Raw genomic sequence first — 10664 nt, 5'->3', positions numbered from 1 at the left:
AAGTTGGTGTTGTTTGGATGGGGTTTTTTATTTTATATACTTTGATGGCCTCGAGGGTTTGACTGTGATATTTGTTGAGTTGAGATTAGTGGCTTCTTTCCAGATGATTTCTGGTAGCCAAGTCTGAGCTTAGTGCTCCTGACTGCATGCTCTAACCCTAGGTGACAGGTATCAGGGCACTGTTTTACTCTCTGACCCCTCAAGATTAAGTATCTGCTCTGCTGGAGGGGCTGAGGTGCTCCCAGTCCACTGGCAAAAAACACTTTTATGGGAGTGGCTAACAAAAGCCCTTGGTTGAGGTGGTGAAAGTGGGGCAAGCGTGCACTTGTACTCCAGTGTGGGAGTGGGTTCATGTCTGAATGCACATGTGTGGTGATGGAGCATCATCATCCATGCATGCCAGTAGCAGCAATGCAGCAGTGTCCACACATGTGCATATGTTCAGAGGTATTGGCATGTTTTTTGTCTTATTGATAATAGCAATTCTCACTGTGTTGACATGGCATCTCATTACCATTTTAATTTACATTTATTTAATGATTAGTGGTCTTGAACATTTCTTCATATACTTGGTGGCCATTTTATGTCTTCTTTTGAGAAGTATCTATTCAGATTACTAGCCCATTTGTGAATCAGATTTTTAGATTTTTTGCTGTTGAGTTTTTTGTCTTCCTAGTATGTTCTCAGTATTAATTCCTTGTTCTATAAATGGTCTGCAAATGTTTTCTCCCACTTTGCAGGTCATCTCTTCATGCTGCTGATTATTTCTTTTGAGGTGAAGAAACTTTTTAGCTTGGTGCAACCCCATTTGTCTGCTTTTGCTTTTGCTGCTTGTGCTTTTAGTCTTACCTATATATTATTTGCCTAGACCAATGTCCTGAAACATTTCTCTTATATTCTCTTTAAGTAGTTTCATGAATCTTATATTCATGTAATAGGAATCTTCTTTAAATATTTTGTAATTTGTGTTTTATTTTTGCATATGGCAAAAATAGGGGTTTAGTTTCAGTCTTCTGCATAGAGATATTTAGTTTTCCTAGCACCAGTGATTTATACAACTGTCCTTTCCCCAGTGTAGGTTCTTGGTGCCTTTGCTAAAAATCAGTTGTCTGTGAATTTATAGATTTATTTCCATGTCTTCTTTATTTCTATTTTGTTCCATTAGTCTACATCAGTTTTTATGCCAGTACCATGGATTTTTTGATAACTATGGCTTTCCAGTATATTTTCAAGTCATATTGTGTGATGCCTTAAGCATACTTTGTTTCTTTTGCTCATTCAGTATTGTTTTTGCTATTCAGGGTTTTTTGTAGCTTCATACAAGTTTCAAGATTGTTTTCTCTATTTTCCATAAATTATGTCATTGATATATTGATAGGTGTTGCATTCAATCTGTAGATTGCTTTAGGTAGTATGGTCATGTTTTCAGTATTAATTTTTCCAATCTTACATGGTTTGGATATGTGTCCTTAGCCAAATCTCATCTTGAATTGTAATCCCCACATGTCGTGGGAGGGACAGGTTGGGAGGTGATTGGATCATGGGGGCAGTTTTCTCATGATAGTAAGTGAGTTCTCATGAGAGCTGATGGTTTTAAAGTGTGGCACTTTCTCATTCTCACACGCACTCCCTCCTGCCACCTTGTGAAAAAGGTGCCTACTTTCCCTTTTTCTTCTGCTGTGATTGTAAGTTTCCGAAGGCTTCCTAGCCATGCTTCTTGTTAAGCCTGCAGAATTATGAATCAATTAACCTGTTTTCCTTTATAATTACCCAGTCTTAGGTAGTATTCTTTATCAGAGTATGAGAGCAGACTAATACACAATCCATAAACATGGATGAATTCCCATTTTTAAGAAAAAAAAGGAGAGAAGACCCAAATTTACAAAAAAAGAAGTAATAAAGGAGACATTACAACTGATACTACAGAAATGCAAGGTATCATTAGAAGGTATTTTGGTCAAGTAGCTGCCAACAAATTAGAAAACTTAGAGGAAATAAATAAATTCCTAAACCCATATAATCTACCAAAATTGAACCAAGAAGAAACAGAAGAGCTGAACATACTAATAAGAAGTAATGAGATTGAACTGGTTATATAAAATGTCCCAAGAAAGAAAAGCCTCGTACAGGATCATGTCAAAGCTCTATTTTACAACCTTTTAAAGAAGAACTAACACATAGTCTTCTCAAACTATCAAAAAAAAATTGAAGAGGTAGAAATTTATACAAACTCATTCTACAAAGCTGACGTCACCCTGATAACTGAAATCAGACAAAGACACACAAACACAAAAATACAGGCCATTATCCCTGATGCAATTTTGCATAGATGTATAAATCCTTAACAAATACTAACAAACCAAATCCAACAGCACATCAGAAATATTGTACATCCCAATCAAGTGAGATTTATCCTAGGAAGGCAAGAATGTTTCAACATACACACATCAATAAATGTGACAAACCATACTAACAGAATGAGAAACAAAAGTCTTATAATCATTTCAACAAAAGCAAATAAAACAAGTGACAAAATTCAACATGCCTTCATGATAAAAACTGTCAACAAATTACATATGGAAAAAAATGTTCCTCAACACAGCAAGTGCCATACATGATAAACCCACAGCTACCATCATGGTAAATGAGAAAAAGTTAAAAGCTTTTCCTCTAAGAACTAGAATAAGGAGGCAAAGATGCTCACTTTTCCTATTGTTATTCAATACAGTAGTAGAAGTCCTAGCCAGAGCAATTAAGGAAAAAGGAAAGAAAGAAAGAAGAGAAAGAAAGAAAGAAGAGAAAAGAAGGAAGGAAAGAAAGAGGGAGGAAGGGAGGGGAGAGAGGAAAAGAAAAAGAAAGAAATACAGAGAATCAAAATCAGAAAGGAAGAAGTCAGATTATCCTCGTTTGCAGACAACATAATTTTATCTGTTCAAAAACCTAAAGACTACCCCAAAAAACTATTAGAAGTGGTAAAATAATTTGGTAAAGTTGAAAGATACAAATCAACATAAAAAATCAGTAGCACTTCTATACACCAATAGCAAATTAGCTCTAAAATTAAGAAAGCAATCCCATTTACAATAGCTGCAAAAAATAATAAAGGACCTAGGAAAAAATTTAAGCAAGCAGATGAAAACTCTTGACAATGAAAACTACAAAACATTGATGAAAGAAATAGAAAAATATTTTTGAAGCAGAAAATTGGCAGACATAGTGTTTTTTCTGCAATTTCAATTAAAGTCAACTGAACGATATTACAGTACTAAATAAATTTAGCCCTAACCCATAGAAAATGTGCAATATAAGAGGCGCCTTCTACACTAGACTGGTTAGTCATTTTTGGTTTACATGGACAGGAAGTTGAACAAAATTGAAAGCTTTGTGATATAAATGACCAAGAAGAGAATGGGACTGAAAACCAACTGAAGAAAATTCCTTTCTTTGTCTCATATTCCATTTTCAATCCATTTGAAAAAGCAGTTGGCTTTACCTTCAAAACACAGGCAGAATCTAATTAGTTCCTACCTGCTCTAGTGTTGCCATCCTGTTTCAAGCTACTATCATCTCTTCTCTGAATTTTTTGTAACAGCATTCTGATTGGCCTCCCACTTTTTTAACACAGCAGCCAGAGAAATTTTTTAAAAATCTAACTAGATAGTGTCATCTTCTGCATAACAACTTTATTAGCTATAGATTTTACTTCTAGTAAAAGCTAAAAATTTTAAATGCTTAGAAGTGCTGCAGGTGATTTGAGGCCTCTCTGACGTTACCTTCTAGAACATTAGACCTATCATACTGTGCTTCAGGTACATTGGCCTCATTGCTAACCATATGCGTTCCCTAGGGCCTTTGCCTGGCTGTTGCCTCTGTAGTGCAGCTAACTTCCTTTCCCTTCTAAAGCCTTTTTTCATATCTCACCTTCTCAGTGGGGTCTGTTCTTAAAAAAAAGCTGTCTAAAATTGCAACCTGCCTTTCTCCTCCTTGTTAACCCCTAATCCTCCTACCTTCTCTCTCTCTAACAGCTATACTGAGGTATAATTGACAAAATAGTCATGTTTATTTAACACGTGCAATTTGATAAGTTTTGACAAATTAATACAACTATAAAACTATTATGACTATCAAGAAAATGTACATATCATCAAAATATGTACAAGTGCAAGATACACAGCATATGCTAGATTTCCTTTCTTGAGACATTCATGAGCTAATACATGAATCTGAAGACTTTGCTCTTTCTACTATGCCTCATTGCCTCCAACGTCTGTTAGGAAAACTAGGTCACCATGCTTACTAGAATGATGTAAAATGATGTGATCAAATAAGTGCTGAGTGAAGGCTTGAGTATCGCTCCATTGAGAAAACATATACATTTAAATACTTGGGTTTTTTTTTAACCAGATTCACTGCTTTGTTATTTCCTTACTTTTATCCTAGTCCTCATTTACATTTCAAATGAGAAAATATATCTGATCCCAATTTTGGAATAAGTAGGTTGTTGCTGTGCTTGCTTTTTCATTCTGTTTCCAAAAGAACTATTTATAGAATTATAATAGAAGAAGAAGAAGAAATACATCCTTAGGGCAAATATTATCAAAAGTGTGGGGATGACTCACTTAGCTTTGACACAGCTAGATTATTCTCTATGCTTATCTCTCATTTTTATAGTGTTATTGTTGTTCTTACAATTTTAGAAAAGAGACTAAAACTGCAGTCGTCTAGCAATTTCTATCAACTACATCTAAAAGCTGAACTCCTTTATCTCATCTCTCTATAAATTCTTTGCAGTTTTTTTTTTTTTCATTTGAGTAGCTGGAGATGGAATGAGTTTTCTGTTTAAATGAAATTATAAGGCTTTGGAGGAAGTGGTTGTGCTTTTTAACTATGGTTTAATTTAAGATCCTGCAGCTGCTACTCAGCAAACAAGATATGTGTGTGTTCTAATAATCAACCAATATAATGTTCTGCGGTTAGGGTGATGCCAAGTTGATTACGAATATTTGCATAGCAAATTCTAACCATTATTTAAATTATGGGCTTCATCTGCAGAAGCTACTGCAAAAGTCTCTTGGACTGCGAGTTTTCCATTTTCTCTGTCCAATTGTGCTTTTTCTCCTGGTTCCTCACTCTTGGACATGAAGTCACAACTCACTTAGCAACCAGAGCTAAAATTTCTCCAAGATTCTTGATTCTCTCTTACCTTTGCTTCCTTATTAATTGGTCTCTAATCACTAGAAGTATTTTTGAACTATTATTTTATTTTATATTTCTTATAAAACACCTCAAATTTTATGGATATTATAAAACTAGTTAATCAGTGACATATCAGGACAGAAAAACACATAGCTTGTAGGTCATCCTTGAAAATCAGTATAGTCAAGTAAAAGTCAGTACAGATTCTCATTTTTACTTAAAAAATAAAAGGTACACTTTGGGAATTGAACTATTATGTTTTTTCTTCTTTCTAGAAATGTGATATACATGTTTCCTGGTAAGCAATGCTCTATGATACATTGCACTAAACCAAAGCAGACGGAGAACTAGTAAAGCTGTTTACTACATCCTACCCAGGCTGAGCTAAACCAGCAGAACGTCATCTTAGTAAAAGAGAATTGGACAGGAAGAAGAAATTGCAGAGTCACTATCTACTCATAGAATTTTCAGCAAGTATGCACAGGCACATTTAACATGCTATAAGAACAGCATACCTTTTATTATATTTCTAGCACAAAGCATACATTCATTGGTGTCAAGTACAGTAGGAGTAAATGCAAACATAAAGAGTATTTTTGCCTTCATAGCACTAAGAACTAAAAAGTCACACAGCATATAATACTTTCATCTCTATGTGGATAGTCATGGAAATTCCAACATGATATCCTCTAGGTTAGCCTGAGCATTCATCTACAGAAATATTTTTTTCAAAAATAATGCTTGAAAGAGAACTTCTATTTACAGTGGGACTCATCAGAACCAGCATAAGACAGTGACATACGGATGGCAAATGGTGAAATTAGAAGTTGATTTTCACATGTAGCTTTTGGGTAAAGTATGGCTGTTTTCATTGATTTCTACAGCCACGATAAGCTGTGGTCATGGGAGATTCAGAAATCTCAAGGTGGACAGCTGGCTTGAGTAACACCCTAGATAAATATCAAAAACCCTACTGAGGCTTAAGGACAGAAACTCTGATTCATATTAAAAAGAGTTGTGAGTGTACAAAAATACCTGTGCAAAGCCTGCCGAATCAAAGTGTATTTGTGATGGTGGGTTATTCCACACTGTTGACATACCAACATGTATTCTGGGGGAAGAGGTCCTCTAGGTGGAATCCTTGTCATGGGCTTGCTCCAGAAAAGTCTGACTCAAAGGCACATAAGAGAGGTATCTACTTGGAGAGGGGAGGTGAACTAGGGTTACTTGGCATCAAGGTTAATGAATACTTGAAGATATTTCAAGAGTCATGGGTCCTGGAGGGTTAAGTCATATTGGTTTTGATCCATCAATACGTAACATGAATGAAGTGTTGCAGAGCAGAGTCAGTCTTTTCAAGATGTATTCTTCTGTCATCACTAGCTGAGACTATTGTCCTATGGGTTAGTGACATCCAGAATGATCCCCATTCATTGGTTGGAGGTAGGACCTGGTGCTACAGGTTGTTTTAGGAAGCTGGTCTAGAGGATAATTTGCACAACAAGTCACCACTAAACCATCATGTAAGTCCTATCCCTGGCCTTCTTTTGCTGCTCTGTATTCAAAAACATTTATTTAAAAGCTAGAAAATCCATAAATGGGAGCAGCATGTTGAATATGTCACCAGCCACTTCATCTTTACCGTGCTGTAACATTGTTGTAAAAGCTGCCATGTTAAACCCAGGAATCTGCTCCAGAAGCTATCTTTTAATATACTTTTCTACCAAATAAATTTATTCACTAAAAACAGGCGTATAGCTGAGTTTATTCTCTTCTTTGTCTTCAAACTCCTAGTAGTACTTGCCCATGAAATTTCTCTATAATGCCTGGAACTCATCATCCATGATAATGTCCTCTGAATACTCAACCACAGCACCAAGTTCTGCATCAGAGGCAGAGGAGAAGGAACGTATGAAGCTCTCTTCTTCTAAGGTATTAATTGTGACTATTGTCTCCACACCCACACAAGCAGGCTAGCGGCCTAACCTGCATGGAGGCACGTTGGTCAGCCAGGGAGGAGGCCTCACTAACCAGGCCTGCACTCTGCCGCAGCAGGCCGACAGTGGTTATGGACTCTGAGCTATACTTTAATCTGTTTTCAGAATATCTTTGCTTCTATGACTACAGTATAATGAAATTATTTTCTAATATCTCTAGGATTAATACTCATCCCATTCCAATCATGCAGATTGAGCTTCCTAAAAAAAAAAATCTGTCAGTTTCATTTAAACAGTTATTCAATTACTTTCAATGACCTATTTTAATAAAAAATAAATACATTTCTTGGTTTTCTTAAGTATCCCTCTAAATTTTATGATCACACTTTTCAGCTTAATTTCTGGTGGTACCCAATTCACTTTTTGGACACTACTACAATCACATCAACTCTAAATTACCTACTTACCTTTATATACTACCTGGAAACATCTATATTTTCCTTCACCATTCACTAATTCAAATGTTATATCACTTGTGAAGCTCATCTTACTTAGCTCACCCTTCCTAGTAACTATTCAAGACTGGTTACTTGAGTAAGTTGTTTTGGAACCTAAAAAATTCAAATCAGTCCAAGTTTGGTTACATAATTTTGAGCAAGCCATTTGTCTCTCTGAAACTCCCTCTCCTTCACTGTAAAAAATCGAGTGTGGTTGTCAGTTTTAGAACCTTCTTGCTCAAGGTGTTATCAAACAGAATCAGAACTGGCATTACCTCGGAACATGTTAGAAATGACAAATCTCAAGAATTACCCAAAATGTTTTAATCAGAGTGTGCATTTTAACACAATCTCCAGGTGACTTGTATGCACATTCATTAAAATCAGAGAAGTACTGACACATGGTAACTGCATCTAGCATTGTCCTCTTCAACTTATATTCCATTCAGTATATATTAATTTCTCTTCCCATTAAGTTGTTCATCTGTAATACTCTATTATATTCATTTGTCACAGTTATTTTCTTTTTTTGTATTACACATCTATTATATTGTCAAGTCCTCAATGACAGACACCATTTGGCCTTATGCTGATATACAGTAAATGCTCAATAAATGTTTACCAACAAGGTGATCAACTCATATGCAACATTTAAAAGTGTATAGTAAAAGCAAAATGGTGTTTCTAAACACTAAAATTCTAAGTGGCACTTTAAAAAAATCCAAATTGATTTCAGTGGTAACATGCAGCTTTTGGATGATGTATGTGAGTTTACTTGTTATCATCACTTTAGAAATTACTCATCTCTGGAGATAAATTACATTTCATTCATTAGTGTGTTTATGAGCCTCACAATCTAATGCAGTGGCTTTTTACTTTCATTTTAAATTAGATAATTAATTATATTGCCCTGCATTGAACAAAGATAAATGCTACAAAAGACTAAAAATAGAAATGAAAATGAGGGACAAAATTATTTTCATCTATTTTAGAAGGTTACCATAATTTTGGAGAGTTTAGATGTAGATCAACAGGGACCTCAGCAACTCAGGGTAGCCTAAAAAGGACTGGAATATATACTCCCTAAAGGACAATAAGATATCATAATGTGAGATACTCAAGGGCCACTGTGACCTCAAGATTAGAACCTTGGGAGAATTTCAGATAAGCATTATTGCCAAGGAGGATGGGTAGCACCTCAAATTGAAGTTGTTAAACAACAAATATTTATTAAATAGGTGAATCATGGATTCATAAATCTATAAATCCATGAATTCATGAATCATAAGGAATCACAAGGAAATTGAGCAGGAAGGATTGCTGCAGAAGAGTCTCACAATGAGTAAAGAATATTCAAAGTTGTTAAATTAGATTAAAGATTATTTTTAAAATGCTTTGGAATGATCTCAAATGTGCCTGCAGACACTTTTCGCAGTTACCACATAGCACTCAACAATTTCTCTTGCCACTTTGCATCGTTGTATTCCTGAGAAAGAGCACTGGCCCTTTTTTGAGTACAACTAGTCTTTTCTTCTGTGCAATGCCACCTCTATCACACATTGGAGTTGCTTGCGGTGGCAAATGCTACTCCAAGAGTTGTCTTGAGATTCCTGAACTAACTGGCTTACTGGGTATAACAGTGATTACCTGAGGTTTTGTTGTTGTTGTTTTCCTTTTTCTTTTTTTCCTAGCAGTTGCCTTGCCTCTACTGTACACTGCTTATTATCTTTCTTTAAGCACCAAAGCCTTTTGCACTGAATTCAAGAAGATCTGTATCAGTTAGAGTCCTGGCAAGAAATAAATCACAAACTTAAATTGCATTAATTTAAATAAAGTTAAATAAAAGGGATAATTTACAAAGGCAAGGATAGGGAGCAAAGTCAAGAGAGTAAGAGTGGGCTTGGGAAGCACATGGATGATATTTAATATAAGTGTCAGGCTGTAGGGGAGACCATGTATGATGAGGAGGGAGGAAAATGTTTTTCCCATTATTATGGCATTCTTTTATTAGAGTTTCTCAACTACGGCACAGTGTCTGCAGACATTGCAAAATGTCCTCAGAGGAGCTAAATCATGCCTGGTTGAGAACCACTGTATTGGATGAATGAACAGCAGAGTTGAACACACTCTTATTAATTTTTTAAAAATTAATTGCTGGTAATCTCACCCCTTATTTCACTCAGCTTATGTCCTAGAGGGAGCATGTCATGAGAGTTATTAATATATCATTATTTGGTCTGTTTTCATACCTCTGCCTCTCATTGTTTGGTCTTTTTTTCTATGATACTAATATACATTTTTAAATGTATTTTTTTCATGAAAAATGGCCTATAAGCCTAAACTAATTCATTTGATGCTCAATCAAAACAGTAATCTATTAAAATGCTGGAAGAAGAACTGAGTATATTGAACTTAATGACTGGTGGTGCTTTCTGAAGCTATTTCTAAACTCTATTAAATTTTTACCTTACCCATCTGTCTCCTATATAAGATTTCAGTCCATTTTTTTGATGTTGATTTCCCAGTGTACCATGGAATGGTTAATGTATGACTTTTTTCATTTCAAATTATGCTGACTTCTCATAAAAAACCATAACAATTATTCGCCTCTGATGACCGAAGAGTTCATATGCCATCGATGGGTGCGTGCTTTGGATTTTCATTGATAAATATTTCCAGAAAATACTTTAGTTCCATGTAGAAATAGACTTCTACACCACCAGTTGAAATACATCAGTTTAAATATATGGTTAAACTCTAGCAGTGGACATAATTCAGGCTCACAATATATTCCCTAGCTATATAGCTATTTTAAGATGTATTTTTGGTATACATAATCATAGATTCTTTGATAAGAAAAGGAAAAATGTTGCCATTGGTAATCCCAGCAAAGAAATCAGCCCCACTAATAACTGACTTTCTTACAACACAGAAGTTGAGACATTTGCCCAAACTCACTCTAGTGCAGCATCCAGACTTTGGATATTGATATTGTGTATATTTGACTTTATAATATATAAACATATCTCTTTTG

The 10664-nt window shown here is 35.3% G+C and overlaps 1 pseudogene; it reads right to left on the bottom strand.

The window, feature by feature from the left end:
• Positions 1 to 6652: 6652 nt before the first annotated feature.
• Positions 6653 to 7130, bottom strand: LOC110567136 (ADP-ribosylation factor-like protein 2-binding protein; annotated as a pseudogene).
• Positions 7131 to 10664: the final 3534 nt, after the last annotated feature.

This window comes from Aotus nancymaae, unplaced genomic scaffold, assembly GCF_030222135.1.
Source record: "Aotus nancymaae isolate 86718 unplaced genomic scaffold, 86718_ANA_hifiasm-v0.15.2.pri h1tg000003l, whole genome shotgun sequence".
In the NCBI taxonomy this organism is placed as follows: Eukaryota; Metazoa; Chordata; class Mammalia; order Primates; family Aotidae; genus Aotus; species Aotus nancymaae.
The sequence above is the reverse complement of the archived record's forward strand: the minus strand, read 5'-3'. Positions and strand labels throughout refer to the sequence as shown.